The sequence below is a fragment of the Herpailurus yagouaroundi genome, unplaced genomic scaffold, assembly GCF_014898765.1.
Source record: "Herpailurus yagouaroundi ecotype Mexico unplaced genomic scaffold, PumYag 222, whole genome shotgun sequence".
NCBI lineage: Eukaryota > Metazoa > Chordata > Mammalia > Carnivora > Felidae > Herpailurus > Herpailurus yagouaroundi.
This window is the reverse complement of record NW_024412453.1, coordinates 16,044,035-16,063,130: the sequence shown is the minus strand read 5'-3', so window position 1 is coordinate 16,063,130 and position 19,096 is coordinate 16,044,035. Positions and strand designations below refer to the sequence as shown.

At 44.7% G+C, this 19,096-nt stretch overlaps 1 protein-coding gene across 5 annotated transcripts in view; it reads left to right on the top strand.

The window, feature by feature from the left end:
* The window catches only part of HMOX2 (heme oxygenase 2), a 33,979-nt gene that overhangs the window by 793 nt on the left and 14,090 nt on the right, over positions 1 to 19,096 (top strand). The window contains exon 1 of one of the 5 annotated variants that reach the window (XM_040459141.1): positions 2,943 to 2,963. The exons of 1 other annotated variant lie outside the window; for it this stretch is intronic. The gene's annotated coding sequence lies outside the window, so the exon portion shown is untranslated. Of the gene's footprint in view, positions 1 to 2,942; positions 2,964 to 3,191; positions 3,318 to 3,844; positions 3,867 to 18,344; positions 18,496 to 19,096 lie in introns of those variants that run through there. 3 more of the 5 variants (XM_040459137.1, XM_040459142.1, XM_040459138.1) reach the window with 3 other exon arrangements.

Below are 19,096 nucleotides of genomic sequence, written 5' to 3'. Positions count from 1 at the left end.
GGCTGGGTGGGGCTTCAAGAGACAAAACTTTTGCCCAGGCTACCAATAATGCCCGCTCACTTCCAGAGAGACCCCTGGCACCCGCACCACTGACCAGAAGCCCAGGGGCAGAGACACCATTCTCTGCCACTCTTTCCTGCTCTGATTTCCAAGCTGTAGATTCAGCAAGGCCAAAAGGCAGTGGAGTTCCTTGTGTCCTACTGTGGCCCTGTGCTACTCAATTAAACCTGGGCACTAGGGCTGGCTTCACGGGCTTGTAACCTGAGCAGTTGCACAGGATCCCACTCTGAGAAGGACACCCATGCTTGGTTTAAGGCTCTGCTATTGCTTTCTTGAAATTCTTGATAACTTTTAAACAAGGAACCCTGAGTTTTCATTTTGCACCAGGTCGTGCAAATTCTGTAGCTGGTCCTACTGCTTGTTTGGATTTCTTTTCTTTTTAATGTTTACTTACTTATTTACTTATTTATTTATTAAAAAAAATTTTTTTTAACATTTTATTTATTTTTGAGACAGAGAGAGACAGAGCATGAACGGGGGAGGGGCAGAGAGAGAGTGAGACACAGAATCGGAAGCAGGCCCCAGGCTCTGAGCCATTAGCCCAGAGCCGGATGCGGGGCTCGAACTCACGGACCGCGAGATCGTGACCTGAGCCAAAGTCGGACGCTTAACCGACTGAGCCACCCAGGCGCCCCTTTACTTTTTATTTTGATAGAGAGCACGAGTGGGGTAAGGTCAGAGAGAGAGAGGGAGTTAGAGAATCCCAAACAGGCTTTGCACTGTCCGCTTGGAGCTTGACCTGGGACTTGACCCGGGACTTGAACCCATGAACCATGAGATCATGACCAAGAGTCTGACACTTAACCAACTGAGCCACCCAGGTGGCCCTGGGTTTATTTTCTTAAAGAAAAACATCATCTATAGGGGCGCCTGGGTGGCTCAGTCAGTTAAGCATCCAACTTCAGCTCAGGTAATGATCTCATGGTTTGAGTTTGAGCCCTGCATCGAGCCCACATAGGATCCTCTGTCTCCCTCTCTCTTTGTCCCCCGATTTCTCTTTCTCTCTCAAAAATAAACATTAAAAAACCCTCATTTATTATCACAGTAATATGCACTTGGGTTCCATTTAATAAGTACTTATTGAGCTTCTAGTAAGTGCTGGGCATTGTGCCAGGAAAAGAGAGATACAGAGAAACAAGACATAGGCCAGCTTTCAGGAAGCTCTCCTATTATGGTAGACAATTATACCAGTGGGATGGAGATGAAAGTAGAATCGGAATAGTTAGCCTAGCTTAGGGATCAGGGAGAGCTTCCTGGAGGATGTGATGGTTATGTGGAGTCATAAGGAATGAGTAGGAGTTAGCCCTAATGTGGTGAGCCCTGTCCAGGCAAACTTTATAGTCTGAGCAGAGAGGCATAACATAACAGGGCATGGAAGAGACTGCAAGAGAGTTGTGCAAAATAAACACATAGATAAAAATCTTCATTTATAAATATAAACACGAGTGAAGTATATTAAAATAAATACATGCATTTTATTATTTTTTTACTTTTTAAAGATTTTAAGTAATCTCTACAGCCAGTGTGGAGCTGGAACCCACAATCCCCAGATCAAAAGTCTCATGCTCGCTCTACTGACTGAGCCAGCTGGGTGCCCTTATTTTTTTTAAGATTTTATTTTTGAATACTCTCTACACCCAACAAGCGCTCCCCTCCATTATCTCATTTGAACCCTCAGAGCAACCCCTCCTTCAATCAGTGCCACTTGGTTTAATTCCATTTTTTGTGTATGTGTTTGAGGCAGGGGACAGTACAGTGTGTACTTCCAATTTTTACTTTCTTAAAATTCATTATTTTTAAATTTTGGTTGCTTAAAAAAAATTTTTTTTAATGTTTATTTTTGAGAGAGAGACAGAGACAGAGACAGAGCATGAGTGGGGCAGGGGCAGAGACAGCCGGAGACACAGAATGCAAAGCAGGCTCCAGACTCCCAGCTGTCAGCACAGAGCCTGACATGGGCCACCCAGGTGCCCCTTAAGTTGGGTTTTGATAGCTAAGGAATGTATAATGTGTTTATGCATCTCATAAAAAAATGCAAATGGTACAGATAAACCACAAGTGACCCTCGACCTCCCTCTGTCATTCTAGTGTGTAAATCTTCCTGGCTTTTGGATGCATTTAGATACCTAAACATGAACGTGTGGAAAGAACATTGTGTAGTTAAAAAAAAAAAAAAAAAAAAACTTAAAAGAGATCATATTGGATATATTTTCCCCCAATTTTATTGTGAAAATATGTAGACATATAGAAAAGTTGAAATAACTGTATAATGAACACCCATACAAATACCACCCACATTCTACAATTCTAAGCATTTTGCTAATATTTATCCATAAGACACCTATTATTTATCAACTTTCTTATTTTTTGATATATTTCAAGTAGATTGCAGACATCAGTGCTCCTCACCCTTAAACAGTTCACATACACACTAGAGTTCAATGTATTTTTTAGGTTAAATTTACACACTATCAAATGTTATTTTTGTATTTTCGTACATCTGGCTTTTCCTTTCTGCTGAACATCCTAAGGTGGTCTCTGCCCTTCCCTTTTTAACGGAGGCACATCTCCGTTGAACAGATGTCCCCCTGTCAATCCCCATCCCATCTTCCTTCAAACAACGTTAAGATGGTTTCCAGATTTTCACCCAAATGGCGCATGCATCCCTTTACATGGTGCAACGACCTTCGTTGTTGCGTCTCTTTGGGTTCTTGCACGCGTTGCTCTCCAATAGCTACCGAGAAGTGGAATTGTTTGAGCACAGAGAAGACCCATTCTAAACTCTAACAGATCTCAATAAATTGTCTCCCGTTCCCCAGTAACTCCCACGAACACCGCATATTGCGCACATCTTTGTTAACAGCTGACTGGACCGGTCATTTAATCTGCAGCCAGCCCGAAAGGTAAGGAAATGACGAGAAGCCAGTGTGGCTGGAACAGAAGGGGCAAGGTTGGAGTCCAGAGGTGGTGACACCGGGCATGGAAAGCATGTAGCCCCGGGGCATCGTCATTAACACCTGCTCTTATCAACGAACTCTCTCCGGAGGGCCCCGATACCCTAGCAGCCGCCGGCCCCGCGAGAAGGGACGCGTGTCCGCCGCAGGGGCGTGTCCTCTGCAGGACCCGCCCCCTCTGCGTGCGCACGTCGGGCCGCACTCGCGCCGCCCGCTTGGCTGCGGCGGCCGCGGCGCCTCAGGGAGTAGGTGACTGACGCGCGGACGCTGGGACCTACCGACGGCGGAGCGGACCCGCGGCGGGTGAGTGGCTGGCGCCCTTTCCGGCTTTTTTTCGGGCTCCTCAGCGAGTCTAGCCCGCCCGGGCTTTCGGGAGCTGGGCCAGGCCGAACGCGGCACTCCGCGTCCCCGGCGCCGTCCTGAGGGAGACCCAGTGGGCCGGGGCGGGGGGCGGCCGGAAGCGGGGGGAGAGGGGAGAGGGCTGGGCTGGGGGTCCCCGCTTCCTGCGCGTCGTTTGGGAGGGCCGGGGAGGCCGAACGGCCGGTCAGCGTTGGTCCCCGTTGGGCCCAGCCCCTCGCGGCGTCACGAGTGCGTTGGGCGAGGTGACCCCAGGGGCGCCGCGTGCGGACTGGGTGTCCCCGGCGGAGGTTGCAGCCTTCGTCCGCAGTGGGCCCGCCGGGACCCGGGCCTGGCCCGGCGCCGGAGATCCGTGTCCCGCGTGGCGGCCGCTGCGGGCTCTGCCCTTCCTCCTGACTCACCTCACTCGGAAGGGCGCATTGAGTCACTGTCATGACTTCATGGGTGACCCGCGGCCGCCAAGCGATCGGGAGGGATCCACGCCCGGGGCAGCCGGTTAGTCTGGGCAGGGAGTTTACCGGTCACCTCGTCGGCGCGGTGATGTAGGTGTATTGATTGCCTGCAGTTGCCAGGAACGCCTTGCACGGTCTTTGCAGGAGGCTGTCTGCCCGTGTGTCATGCTATTTAAATGGATTCTGAGGAGGGGCGCCTGGGTGGCTCAGTCGTTTGAGCATCTGTCTCACTTTGATTTTGGCTCAGGTCACGGTCTGGCGGTTTGTGGGTTCCAGCCCCGCATGGGGCTCTGTGCTGGTGGTGCAGAGCCTGCTTGGGCTGCTCTCTCACCCCGTCTCTTTCTCTCGGAATAAATGAATAGACTTGGGGAAGAAATAAAAAAGGATTCTGATGAACCTGTTGTTGTGGCCTGTGGCTGTTCTTGTTCATGGCTCTGTGAACCAGACAAGGCAGGATGGGATTGGGGGACAGCCCCGTATAAGGCTCTGCTGTGAGAGAGAGAGAGAGAGAGCACGCCTCGAGAAAGCGTGAGAGGAGGAAGGGCAGAGAGACAGGGGGACAGAGGGACAGAAGATCCCAAGCAGGCTCAGCACTGACAGCAGTGAGCTCCACATGTGGGGCTTGTACTCCCCAATCGTGAGATCATGACCTGAATGGAAGTCAGACACTCAAGTGACTGAGCCACTCAGACGCCCCAACCAGTGTGTTTCGATTAAAATTTTAACTCCAGTAATAAAAATGTTTTTCTTTTGCAAGGAGTGGATTAAAGAATACACATTAGTAAATCTATGCTTTTTCTTTAAAAACATTTTTTTAAAAATTTTTTAAATTTGTTTTTGAGAGAGAGAGACGAAGCGAGTCAGAGAGGGGCAGAGAGGGAGAGGGAGAATCCCAAGCAGGCTCTGCACTGTCAGCACAGAGCCGGATGTGGGGCCTGAACCCATGAACCGTGAGACCATGATTTGAGCCGAAACCAAGAGTCAGACACTTAACCAACTGAGCCACCAAGGCGCCCCTAAAAAAAAAATTTTTTTAACATTTATTCACTTCTGAGAGACACAGAGAGAGCGCTAATGGGGGAGGGGCAGAGAGAGAGGGAGACAGAGAATCCGAAGCAGGATCCAGGCTCTGAGCTGCCAGCACACAGCACAACGTGGGGCTCGAACCCAGGAACCATGAGATCACAACCCTAGCTGAAGTCGGACACTCAACCGACTAAGCCACCCAGGCGCCCCAATATATGCTTTATTTAGGATCTTTCTTGCTTTCTTTTATTTATTTTTTAATTTTTTTTAATGTTTACTCTTGAGAGAGAGAGCGCGCACGTGCGAGCGTGAGCGGGGGAGGGGCAGAGAGAGAGAGAGAGAGAGAGAGAGAGAGAGAGAGAGACACACACACACAGAATCCGAAGCAGGCTCCAGGCTCCAGGCTCTGAGCCATCAGCACAGAGCACGATGTGGGGCTCGAATCCACAAACTGTGAGATCATGACCTGAGCCGAAACCAGACGCTTAACTGACTGAGCCACCCAGGTGTGTGTGTGTGTGTGTGTGTGTGTGTGTGTGTGTGTGTGTGTGTGTGCATGTCCTTCCTTCCTCCCTTCCTTCCTTCCTTCCTTCCTTCCTTCCTTCCTTCCTTCCTTCCTTCCTTCTTCCTCTCCCTCTCCCCCTCTCTCTCTCTCCTTCTCTCTTTCTTTCTCTCTCTCTCTCTCCCTCAAAAACATCACAAGCTTTCCAGAAGCTCATAGCTCATTTGGGCATTTATTTTTTTTAATTTTTTTTTTCAACGTTTTTTATTTTATTTTTGGGACAAAGAGAGACAGAGCATGAACGGGGGAGGGGCAGAGAGAGAGGGAGACACAGAATCGGAAACAGGCTCCAGGCTCCGAGCCATCAGCCCAGAGCCTGACGCGGGGCTCGAACTCACGGACCGCGAGATCGTGACCTGGCTGAAGTCGGCCGCTTAACTGACTGCGCCACCCAGGCGCCCCTCATTTGGGCATTTAAAAGTTTACGTGGTGACATTGGAAAAACTTTCAAATACAGTACCTTAAGGCGAAACACTGGTGAGGGTGTGGAAATTAGAGGGGCCTTGGAAACACTCACTAAATAACCCCATTTAACTGGGAATGTGAGGAGGAAAATCTGTGGTTCTCTTTTTGTCTTAGTTGCTTTGCGTTTTTCTATTGCTTGGGCCAGTAAGGTGAGATGCTGTGTCACCAGAGTCAGGAGTAGGAGCTACCCTAGAAATGACATTGCCTCAGGAGAAGATGGCATTCATTGCCTTTAGCTAGCCCCTTATTAAGTCTGTTGAAATGTATAACTGGACAGCTGGGGCCTTTGGGCTACCTTGATTTTTTTGGTTTCCCTTTTTTTTTTTTTAAATGTTTATTTATTTTGAGGAGAGTAGGAGCAGAGAGTGAGGGAGAGAGAGAATCCCAAGCTGGGCTCCACAATGTGGAGATCATGACCTGAGCCAAAATCCAGAGTCAAACGCTTAACCGACGGAGCCACTCAGGTGCCCCTGGTTTCCTTTTATAGCTGACTCTCTTCATAGGACAGTTGAACTCTGCATCAGTATTGTACCAAAAACTAGAATATCACTCCTTCAGGAGAAAGATACTTTTGAAAATTGGAATTGTGGGGGCACCTGGGTGGCTCAGTCGGTTGGGCGTCCGACTTTGGCTCAGGTCACGATCTCGCGGTCCATGAGTTTGAGCCCCGCGTCGGGCTCTGTGCTGATGGCTCAGAGCCTGGAGCCTGCTTCCAATTCTGTGTCTCCCTCTCTCTCTGCCCCTCCCCCATTCATGCTCTGTCTCTCTCTGTCTCAAAAATAAACGTTAAAAAAAAAATAAAAAAAAAAAAAGAAAATTGGAATTGTGTATTTATAATAAGTTTAGAATTCAGCTTGTAATTCCTTGGAGAGAAAAGAGATGAAAAATTATAAATTACCTACTGGTGTGTTATTGGCCACAGTTAACTAGAAAGTTATAAATAGACATTTAATGCAATTTTTTTTTTTTGGTAAAGATTTTATTTTTAAGTTATCTTTACACCCATTGTCGGGCTGGAACTCACAGCCCCGAGATAAAGAGTGCTCGCTCTTGCAACTGAGCCAGCTGGATGCCTCCCAATATTTTTTTCTTACAGTGGTCAATGAGAGAATTAAGAGCTCTGGATCACATCTTCTTTTGTGTTCAACACAGTGTGAGTTATGTGCTTTTTAACTAAATGTATTGTATCTGTTAGGTTTGTGCAAAAACATAAGATGAAAGCTTTGTCTTTTGTAATCTGAATGATTTTTCAGGATATTTTTGCAGTACTGAGAAGCAGTGCCATTAGTGATTAGTTTTTGGGAAGGAGGGAAAAGTAGGAAGGGAGAGATGGAGGAAGGAAGAGAGGGAGAGAGAGAGAGAAAGAGGAGGAGGAGGAGGAGGGAAAGGAGGAAGGGAGGGGGAATTTTTAATTGGAACAGTTAATTGCTTGTACCAATGTCTTTCCTTTTTTTTTAAATGCTGGAAGATATTTCACTCTGGTGATCACTCAGGTGCCCTGTAATATTGTTCACCGTATGGTTTACTTTTTTTTTTTTTTAATTTTTTTAATGTTTGTTTATTTTTGAGAAAGAGAAACAGAGTGCAAGTGTAGGAGGGACAGAGAGAGGGAGACACAGAATCCAAAGCAGGCTCCAGGCTCTGAGCTATCAGCACAGAGCCTGACGCAGGGCCCAAAGTCATGAACCCCGAGATCATGACCTGAGCCGAAATCAGACGCTTAACCCACTAAGCCACCCAGGCGTCCCTGGTTTACTTCTTTATATTGACTGAGTTTATTTACCATGAGATGTCTCCCATTGTATTACACATTTTAAAGCCAACTGACAAGGCAGCTAGGTCCCTCAGAAATTTCGTTTCTAAATTTCTAATAAATTTGACACACAGTGTTGAACTACAGCAGCCCATAGCTGATGATCTGGCCTAGGAACGTTATGTGTATTTATGAATATGCGGTTACATTTATTTATATATATTGCAAGAAATCTTTTCTGAATGACCATTGTCTTTCCATTTAAGAATAACACTGGTTATTGGAGTTCACTATAGATAATTTAAAGGTGTACACCTATTGTAAAGGGAATCCATTTACAAACAGCCCATCAGAGAACTACATCCAAATCGCAATCATGGAGGACTGAAATGGAGCCAACAATGCTTTCTGGGTCGTCATATCAACGCATCTGTATTCAGACCTTGCAAGGCAATATTCTAAACTCTGAACTCAGCATTTCAAAATAGCAATTAAATTCATAAGGCTCTTATCAGTGAACAGGTTTTTTCTTATTGCTTTGATACAATTTTCAAAGGGTTTTTTATCAAACATGGCTTTGTCTTTGTGATAGATTTCTTTAAGCAGATATTGTAATAGTTATCCAAGAGTTGTCTAGTCCATTTGTGGAGTAGGATTTTCATCAGAGTGCATGTATTCTTGCTGTTTAATGATGTGATGTTGAGGAAGGTTCTTTTTTCAAATGTGTGCTTGAATGCCTCACTCTATGAACATACACAGATAGACTGACTTTTTGTTTGTACTTCAGAGTGGTTGAATTGTTGGGGTGCCTGGCTGGCTCAGTCAGTAGAGCACACGATTCTTGATCTTGGGCTTGTGAGCTCCAGGCCCATGTGGGGCTTAGAGCTTACTTAAAGAAAAAAAAAAAGTGATTGAATTGTTAAGCACAAAATTAAGCAAATCAATTGGTAACAATCTTTTTCACTCACAGCTGTTCAAAATTAGACAATTTTGTTTTGCATGTACATGTATGTATCCAAATACATACATATTCATTTGTATTAGAGTGAAAAATAAATGGTTTGTTTCTCCCAAAAAAGGAAGTTGTGATGATATATTTTTGACCATGAGAAAAACATTTAAATCATTTGAGCTGCAGTTTTTGTGTCTGAAAAATGGGGTTAATACTTAATGAAGTTAAGGTTAATATGTTAAAATACCTTTTGTCCCTTGAATGCTGCTTATGGAATCTAGGGCAGGGGTTTTCACACTTTTCTATTTGGGTAAGTTTGGGGGCCCGGGAATCTGTGCTTTTTAAGGTTTTTCATGTGATTCTTGTTTAGGGCCACCTGTCACAAACACAGGCTGGACAGAAGTGGGAATGGACTGGCAAGAGGGTAGAGAAGTAAGTGAATGGGGTACATGAGGAAAGGGACAGCAGAAGAGGAAAGAAAGGGCTAATTGTTGCCTGGCGATAACTGCTGTCAGCTTGTATGCCAGAGGCCAAGCAAGTAGTCTCTTCTCTCTGCTTAGGGGAAAAATTAATTTTTGTCACACGAACAGATTTGTTTCTTTCCCAGGAGTATCATAGGCCTAATTATTGTCATAGTTCTCAGTAACTTTAAAAGGGCTTTGGAGAAGAATGGCATAACAGAGACAGGTGACTCGCACCCTGCGTGCCTGACTTTTTCTAAGTACTCCCAGTGTCCTGCCTTTCTCCTGATGAGCTTTCTCAGTCTCAGAAGACTCAAGTTTCACGGCCTTGTTCTGTGGGTCAATGCCACAATTACCTGAGGGCTGTGGGAAGGCACTGGCATGATTTAAACAATCTGCCATTATGTTTTTGCTAACCTGATTGATTGGCCTGCCTCATCACTTGCTATGATGGGCAGATTTTTTATGCCAAACACTGGGACCCATAGTCTGACCGTACAGGTGCACTAAGGTACTAAAGGAACTGATGAGACAGGATATTTGATTTGAAGCAGAACTGTCCTGGAAAATGTGGAACATAAGGTTCAGGTTTTTTGTTTTTTGTTTTTTGTTTTTTTTGAGAGAGAGAGAGCTCAAGTTGGGGAGGAGCAGAGAGAGGGAGGGAGGGAGGGAGAGAGAGCGAATTCCAAGCAGACTCAGCACTGTCGGTGCAGAGCCCAATGCTGGGCTCTAATTCATGAAACATGAGATCATGGCGTGAGCTGAAGTCAGACACTTGACAGACTTAGCCACCCTTAGGCTCCGCCTAAGGCTCAGTCTTTAGCACTGTTGTCTGCACTGTACAATTAATGTTTATACTGTGGTACACCTTGTGTTATCTTCTTTCTCTTTCTTGATTGAAAGGTACTTAAAGTTCAAAACAGGGCCTTAAGGCCTCTTAAGGTCTTAAGTCACAGAGCCCATGAGCATTATAAATGTTTGGTGATGATGCTGTGGTGTGTCACTTGCCCAAGTGTAGCCATCCCCTTCCTTAGTTATTGGAACTGCTCTTCTCTATAGCAGGACCACTACACACTACTGCAGAGGAGCTGTTGTCACCTGGAGTTATTTCCAGGACAGGCTGGAGGAGGGTGGGCAGGTGAAGGGAAAGAATTGGTGAGCAGAATTGTGTTTGGGTTGGGAGAGGAATCTAGGTAGTATTTGAAGGCAGTTGTAGTGAGTTGTCATTGACCTTCACTCCCTTGGTTTTCCACAGGAAGGCAAGGGGAGAGTCAGGCTTTCTCTTTGTTTAGTAATAGGTATCTCACTAATTAGGAAATAACTTTTAAACATTTTTTTAGATTTTTTTTTTTTTATCTTCTGAGTAATCTCTACACCCAGTGTGGGTCTCAAACTCAAAACCCCGAGATCAAGAGTCACATGCTCCACCGACTGAGCCAGCCAGGAGCCCTTGGAAAGTAACTTTTAAAACACTCCATTCCTGTACCACACACTTGTGTTTTTGACAACCTCAGCAAAATTTACAGGTGTCTGTATTCAGTGTCATATTTGTCCTGTTTTTGTGTTTGTGGAGTCATACTAGAGGACCTGAAAGGAGAAGAGGGGTTGATCAGGTTATTCTTTCTTGCTTTTATATTTGGCTTTTCCAGGGCATATGTCCGGTTTTAAAGAAGTTAACATTCAGGTGCAAATGCCTAAGGTAGAAGGGCAAAGAAGCAGTGGCATCTGCCTCTTTGGCAGTATGTATTGCCTCTGTGGTGTACAGAGAATTGGCACTGAGGGGGTGTGCAAAACAGTAACAAACCCAGCATAGTCCTTGTTCACATGGAGTTGGCTGTCACCTTGGGGAGACTCAAAACTGTAAAATTGTAAGGTTTATGATAGTCCCTTGCACACGGTATTTTGGGAGGTCAGGGAAGTGAAGGGCTGAGAAAGAGAAAGGACAGGAGAACTTGAACTGAACCCATTGGGGTTAGGTAAAAGAATTCGAACAGAAAAGAAGGGAACTAAAGAGAGGGGAAACCCCTCTTCAATAACTATTCAGGGTTTCCTTAAAAACATTACTCACAAAGGGAATGTCTCTCATAAAGAGACTCTACTAGAGTAGGGATTCTTAACCTGAATTCTGGGTCCATGGGTAAACTTTAGGGGCTTGTGGTTGTTCTGGAATGGCATTGACCACATTTTTTATATGCATTTGTCCTGGAGGATTTGAAGCTGTCATCTGATTCTCAAAGGGATTTGCAACCAAAAAAGTTACTGATTTTTCTATTCTGGCAAATACCCTTCCTACCCATCTTTAGAAGTACATGTCTCTGAATTTCTGTCTTCAGATGAGGAAGTAGTTGGGTGGAAGACTAGAGACAGAAACCATAGGATTCCTTTGTAAAAAAACAGACGTTAACTAAATACCAACTGTCATGGGACTTGCAAGAGTGCACATGGAAAGGACAGTGAGTTCTCACTGGTTCCCAGGAACAGGTCAGTTAAGCACTCTCACTATCTAGCATGGTTGAGACTCCAAGTCTGGCCTCAGAGACCTTACAGTCAAGTGTAGCTGATACAGAGGTACAGTTAAGTAGGAGTATTGGGGATGGAGTGAGTTGAAGACACAGAAACCACAGGTTTTTGGGAAGGTCAAAATGTTTTCAAGAAGCTGCTGGACTGTTGGAAACAAGGTGTGAAAGAGTATACGGAGCCCTGGCCCAGCAGTCAGAAAGCCATGGGCAGCTCTGAGAACAGTGGCTAATCCAGGGCCAGTTTCCTTCTGTTGCTTGGACACACACAACCTAAGAGACTGTCCAAGAGCCACTGTCACTTAGCACATGTAGCAGGAAATGGAAGCCGTCTGTTTCAAAGCAAGTGACCTAGTTGCCCTAGACCACAGCCAGCAAACTAGGCTGAGCTCAGAATTCCTAAGGGTGATGGAGGAGCTGAGCTCCTGAGTACCTGCCACCAAAGCCGCTACCAAGGCTTTATTTTTTATTTATTTAAATTAAGTAAGCTCTGCGCCCAACATGGGCCTTGAACTCATGACCTGGAAATCCGGAGTTGCATGGTCTACCTACCGAGCCAGCCAGGCACCCTGCACCACCACTTTAACTGTGGATGCTCCATTCACTATACAGTACTTGCTTTCCATATTGGCCTTTTGTATAGGGTTTGGTTTTGAAAAAGGGTTGAGATACCTCTCAGAGCCGAGGAGCACACAGTCCCTGCCTTTCTTGGCCTATAAGCTGTTGAACATTTGCCCTCCCTAGCTTGCCTACCTCTTTAACCTTAAAGTTATTCATTCATTATTGCCTAATCATGTCCTTGGGCAACAGTGGATGTTCTGGGCTATTTGAATTTCTTTTTGATAATGATTAATAGAGACAGTGATGTTTGACCAGTTGTTGGGAACTCTTCAGAATTATAGGTACCTACTTCATGTATCTTTAACTCATGTAGTTTTGGGGCTGCCTCATGGAAGAGGAACTTACTCAGTTTTATAGTGGCAAACTGCTGCTGTTGTTTTTTCAGTAAGTTGTGATCCCTGTAGCATTTTGCTTTATGCCCTGGCAATAATGATAACCTAATTCCTTGGTGTATTTCCTCCAAAATGTGCTTAGAAACAGGATATGGGCTTATTAGGAGGTTGTACAGCTATTGCCTTCTTTAGGTTGGCCCCTTTGCTGGAGTTACAAACATGAAGAAAATGCTCCTGTGCATCCCTTCTCTCTAAAGCCAGCTGGAGGAATAAAGCGTTTTTATATGGAGGTAGACATCAGGAAGTTTCAGGTAGTTTGTGCTTGCCTCGGGTGGTGGAGTGCTGGCAAGTGTTTGTTACCTTGACTGTTAAAATTTTGCCTATCATTTCTTTAAAAAGAAGGTGGGGGAGGGGGTGGTGCAGTAAGGCCAAGTGCTCTGCTCCCAGTCAGGCTTTCACAGTCCTTAAAACAAAATCTAAAAGGTGTGTTCTCAGTATCTGTATCCGTGGCATGTAAGGAAGCCGCTTTGAAACCAGTGCAAACCCAACATTTCTCCTTCAAACGTGAAACTATTATTATTTTTTTAATTAAAAAAATTTTTTTTTATGTTTATTCATTTTTGAAAGACGGAGAGACACAGAGCACAAGCAGGGGTAGGGCAGAGAGAGAGGGGGACACAGAATCTGAAGCAGGCTCGAGGCTCTGAGCTGTCAGCACAGAGCCCTATGCGGGGCTCAAACTCAAGAACTGTGAGATCATGACCTGAGCCGAAGTCAGATGCTCAACCGACTGAGCCACCCAGGCACCCTGAAACTATTATTTGAGCACAAAGTATTATATGCTTGGTTTCCCCACATGGCCATTCTCATCTCTCACCATCAGTAGAAATTTCTCCAGTAAAAACACTGCTCAAAAATGCTTACTCACCAGCCATTTTTCTTATTTCTGGGCTTCATTTTTAACTGTTGTATTTGTCATCCACTCTTTGAGAATAATCTTGATTTTGAGGATACCTCAAATTCTGGAAATCATTCATTGACTCAGCAAACCCTGACTGGGTGCCCTGTGTTGGGTAGTAGGAGGGAAAGATAAATGAACTATAATCTGGAATGGAAATAAATAAATACTGTCATGGGATACAAGTGCTATGGTAGATTGTAAAAGGCTTGCTTAGGTCGCTGTTAATATAATATCAGGCCTCCAAGATGATCAAGTTCATTGTTTTCTAGGCCTTATTTTTAGAAGTAGCACAACCCCATTTTGGGAGGAAGTATAGCAAGGAATAGGGGAGTTGCTCCAGCTGAAACAGATGGGGGAAGCCCACAGCTTTTCCTGCTATGCCTCATGTTAAATGCCATCCTCCCTGCAGCTTCCTGAGGAATGCCTCTCATTTTATAAATGAGGATGTTGGAGTTCTGGGGAAGTCCTAAAATGTAGTTAGCCAGTGTGGGCCTGGTCGTAGAACTTTAGTTCTCCTGATTCCTAGCTTACTTGTCAGTCACACACCAGACCGCTAAACAGTCATTAGATTTCTTCCAGTTTTTTGTTCCATTCCACAAAGAAGTCAGTAAACACATTTCTTTCAGGGGCTTCACCTCTGCCTGGCTTTGTTACAGAGCTTTAAAGGTTTTGCCTCCTAGTGATCCAAATACAAATCAGTCCTATTCCCAGGAAGGTAGTGTGACCCCTTTCATTGTGATCTGTGGACAGTGCCAAGTTGCCCCATTTGGTAACAGCCTCTTCTGTTTTCTGGTTGAAATTCAGTTTCCCCAGAAATCTCTGTAAAGGATATTTGATAAAGGTGTGACAAACAGTGTGAAGCATAGTGCCAGAATCTCATATGTCTCTGTAAACTACTGAAGGGACAGGAAGAGTATTAGATGCATGTCCTTTCTTGAATGACCTTAGCACTGCTTCTGAGATTCAAGCAGAGTTCCTCGGCCTTGGTGCTATTGACATTTTGGGCTGGATAACAGTTTGTAGTGGTGGTGGGTGTGTGAGTATGTGTACACACGTGTGCTTGAATGTACTTGTGTTTGTGCTTTCTGTGCATTGCAGGATGTTGAGCAGCATCCCTGGCCTCTACCCACTTGATACCAGTTGAGTGGCCAAACCCCCTCCCCCTCCCACTTGTGATAATCAAACGTGTCTCCAGACATTTCCGGATAACCCCTGGGCAGGGCGGGGGGGGGGGGGGGCCGGGGGGGGGGTGTTGCCAAAATGGTCCCCAAGCTGAGAACCATTGGGTTGGGGATTGAGTGTCATAAGATATAAGTGCAAATCAAATTGATTACAATTTGTAAATTGTAATCAAGTCAAGTAAATTTTTCAGTTATCTAAACCTTTATTTATAGTGATGAGCTACTCTAAAGAAATAAAACAATAACATGCCCTTGGCCTCCATCCTGACCCTCCACAGCATAAAGGGGCCTTTATCTAACTCATGTTCAGAGTGTCCCTGAAAGAGTTTGAACTTAGGTGATCATCTTCTTTTAGAGCCTTTGCAAAGTTTATTTTGCTAAAAATTCCAAGATTTTTGTGTTCCTTTCTTGGTATCTAGTGTTGTCAGAATGAAAACAGAAGTTCTTCACAGTGAGCCTTCAACTCAAAGTCTGTGACACCAGTACAGATTTGACGTCGCCTGTAAGGGTTTTCACAGACGGGTATTTCCATTTCTTGTGTAAAAGTATATGGGAACATGTGTTAACTTTAAGTGGCCCTTTCTTCAGTTTGTTAATCAATGCTATATGATATGTCGCAGTTCTATAAGTACCTTATCATTTAATTCTCATTACATACCTTGCATAGTTGTTATTACTATCAGATAAAGAAACTGACCCTCTGAGAAGTTAAGTACCTGGTCCAAGGCCACCCAGCTGGTATGTGGCAGAACCAGGGTTTGCTCTCAGTTGTGCCTGACTAGAACCTGTGCCATTTATTTATTTATTTATTTATTTATTTATTTATTATTTTTAACACTTATTTATTTTTGAGAGAGAGACAGAGCATGAATGCGGTAGAGTCAGAGAGAGGGAGACACAGAATCCGAAGCAGGCTCCAGGCCCCAAGCTGGCAGCACAGAGCCTGATCGAGGCTTGAACTCACGGACCACGAGATCCTGAGCCAAAATCGGATGCTTAACTGAGTGAGCCACCCAGGCGCCCCTATTTTTTTTTTTAATATTTTTTAAATGTTTATTATTTTTGAGAGACAGAGTGCATGTGGGGAGGGGCAGAGAGAGAGGGAGACACAGAATGTGAAGCAAGCTCCAGGCTCTGAGCTGTCATTATAGAGCCTGATGCGGGGCTTGAACCCGCAAACCATGAGATCATGATGTAAGCTGAAGTCTGATGCTTTAACCGATTGAGCCACCCAGGCGCCCTGAGCCTGTGCCTTAACCATATCCCTACTCTACCTTTTGGCTTGTGTGCCAGTGTATTCTTTCTTGGCTGAGCTCAGTTCAGGTTAACATTTGTTAGGTGCCTGCTACAGGTCAACTCTGGAGATCATGCAATTCAGCCATTGCCTCACCTCCTTCTATGTCATGTCAGCATATTAGCATTGTGCTGTGTAGAAAGGACTTGTATGGATATGTCTGCTATTGGATGTGTTGAACCCATCTTATAGAAACTTTCAGGTGGAGGCATTCAGTCTCCATGTCATAGGATGTATACTGAGATACAGATACTTACATTTGTGTCTAAATTAATAGTATCAACATGGATGGGCCCAGAGGGTATTATACTAAGTGAAATAAATCAGGCAGAGAAAGACAAATAACGTATGATTTCACTTATATGTAGAATCTGAAAAACAAAACTAATAAAACAGAAACAGGCTTGTAAATACAGAGAACAAACTAATGATTGTAAGAGGGAAGGAGGAGAGGGGATGGGTGAAATAGGTGAAGGGGATTAAGTAGTACCAATTTCCAGTTATAAAATAAGTAAGTCATAGGAATGTACAGTATAGTTTACGAATTATAGTCAGTAACATTGTAATAACTTTGTATGGTGACAGATGGTAACTACACTTAACAAGGTGATCATTTTGTAATGTATATAAATGTTGAATCCCTGTGTTGTACCTGAAACTAACACAATATTGTATGTCAACTATACTTGAATAAAAAGAAAAGAATTAACAGGCACATATGGCATTTATGCAGACATTGAGTTATTGCCACAACTGTTGCATGGGGAGATCGTGTCCTGGGAACTTGATACTAATGAGGAAAAGAAACCTCATGGTTGTAGAAATTTCACAGATAAGGCAGAGTAATTAATGCATGATGATCTGTTACTTTTTCCCCTCTATGCTAAAAGGCTTCGTTAAACAGCTGGAATATCTAGGGTTTAAGGGCATTTTGCTAAGTAACACCCTGTATCACTTTGATTTTTCTGCCTTTTTTTTTTAATTTTTTTTTTCAACATTTATTTATTTTTGCGACAGAGAGAGACAGAGCATGAACGGGGGAGGGGCAGAGAGGGAGACACAGAATCGGAAACAGGCTCCAGGCTCTGAGCCATCAGCCCAGAGCCTGACGCGGGGCTCGAACTCACGGACCACGAGATCGTGACCTGGCTGAAGTCGGACGCTTAACCGACTGCGCCACCCAGGCGCCCCTGATTTTTCTGCCTTTTAAAAAAGCATGGTTTTGGGGCGCCTGGGTGGTTCAGTCGGGTAAGCGTCCGATTTCGGCTCAGGTTGTGATCACAAGGTTCATGGGTTTGAGCCCCGTGTTCAGTTCTGTGGTGACAGCTTAGAGCCTGGAGTCTGCTTCGGATTCTGTCTACCTCTCTGCCCCTCCCTTGCCTGTGCTTTCTCTCTCAAAGATGAATAATAAACATGTTAAAAACTAAAGAAAAATAAAAGAGCATGGTTTTGAGGTTACAGTAAAGTTTATGACTGTCTTGCCTTTTAAGGATTATCCCTGTAAATTGGATCTTATTCTGAGAGATTTTTTAGGATAGAAGAGAGGGCCACTGTTAGAACTAACTGTGGTAATTTCACATTACTTACAACATGTTTTCTCCATACTCTGGCCCCTGGTTACTCTTATGGGACTTAGTCATTCGTGTACAAATGAGGCTAGGTATACTGAGAGAGGAAAATAACTAGAGCCTCCATTCCAAGGAGCCCTTGTCACCTTGTTCACTAATACAGGGAGCCAGAGTAGGCAGCAGCAGGCTGACTGGTCTGTACCCCTTACCCTTCTACCAGTGGAGGTAGGGCCTGCTGGGAACGCTGAACTCCTTACTGTGAGAAAGTCCTAGTAGCCACTGTTGCTGGTCCCCTGCTGCCATAGACCAAGCCTTTGTAGGATGGAACCAGCCTCTTGGAGTTCGCAGTTCTGAGTCTGGGCTTGCTTCCTTGCCCCCCACTCCACCCACCCACCTCTTCGACCCTGCTGTCAGAATCTAGACAGTCATTGTGAAAAAGCCTGGGAATAATACTTGACTGTGTAGGCCTGTGGAAACATGTTAAAATCCCTTATAGGCCCAAAGTGAGATTATAGGAGCCACCTTGTTAGATTGACCAATACCTTGGCCTATGGAGTTGCTAATCTTATATGAAGTTTATGTTGACACAGTTCTATCCATTGCACTACTTTTTCCAAGTAGACATATATTTTCAGTAGACAAAGATGGGACTGAATAGATTTTAAACACAACACATGGAGGACACACTTATAGATTCTTGAAACCAGATCTCCTGTTTTTCTGTAGTTACCATGGCAATGGGTGCTATAGAGATGTGCAGACCTTACTGTGACCTCTTCTTGGTGCAGGGATGCCTGGCTTCATTGTCCACCTGGGCCTGGCAAGTCTGGCTGGTTCCCTCCATGCCCTGAGAGGTGGAGGTGCCGTCTTCCCCTCTGGGACCAGCTGTCTCCAGTCTTGGCCTGCCATGCTGGTCCCTTAAAAGCAGGGCTCGCCAGGGAACAATCTTCTCGGGTTGCCTGTAATCTGAGTGAGCCAAGGTAAGTGTTGTAGGATGGGCAGCAGCAGCTTCTGAAGCTTCCAGTGGGAGCCTGGGCATTTACTTCTCAGAAATCAAAGGATTGAGCTAATGTTTCATACTAAAAACAAAAAAACAAAAACAAAAAACAAAAACCCAAATGACAATCAGTGGTTTAGAAAACCCCTCCACTGCACACATAAATGCAGTATAGTACAGCCTCATTTTCCATGTTGTTAGTAGTCTGTGGTGACATCATACTGATTTCACATGCATGTTAGCTGGGACATAGGACGAATGACCTTGCATTCATAAGGATTCTGGCTTGGTCCCAACTCACTATTAACTTTCTAAATGACGTTGGACATATCACTTAAATCTCTCACTCTTCATTCCTTCATGGTCAATGGGACCCTGCTTGAAAGTGACTTAGCCTGGTGTGCCCAGGTGTGTTAGACTTCAGTCTGGTGCTTTGTCTGTATCACCCTCCCAGGGTGAACTCAAGGACCTTCTGTGCTTTTTGAGGTTTTGAAGCACTCAAGGGGTGCTTTTGAGGTTCTGTTGAGTCTGTTTGTAGAGAGGGACACATCTGGAAGCTAGTAGCACTTCTAGGTTCTCCAAAA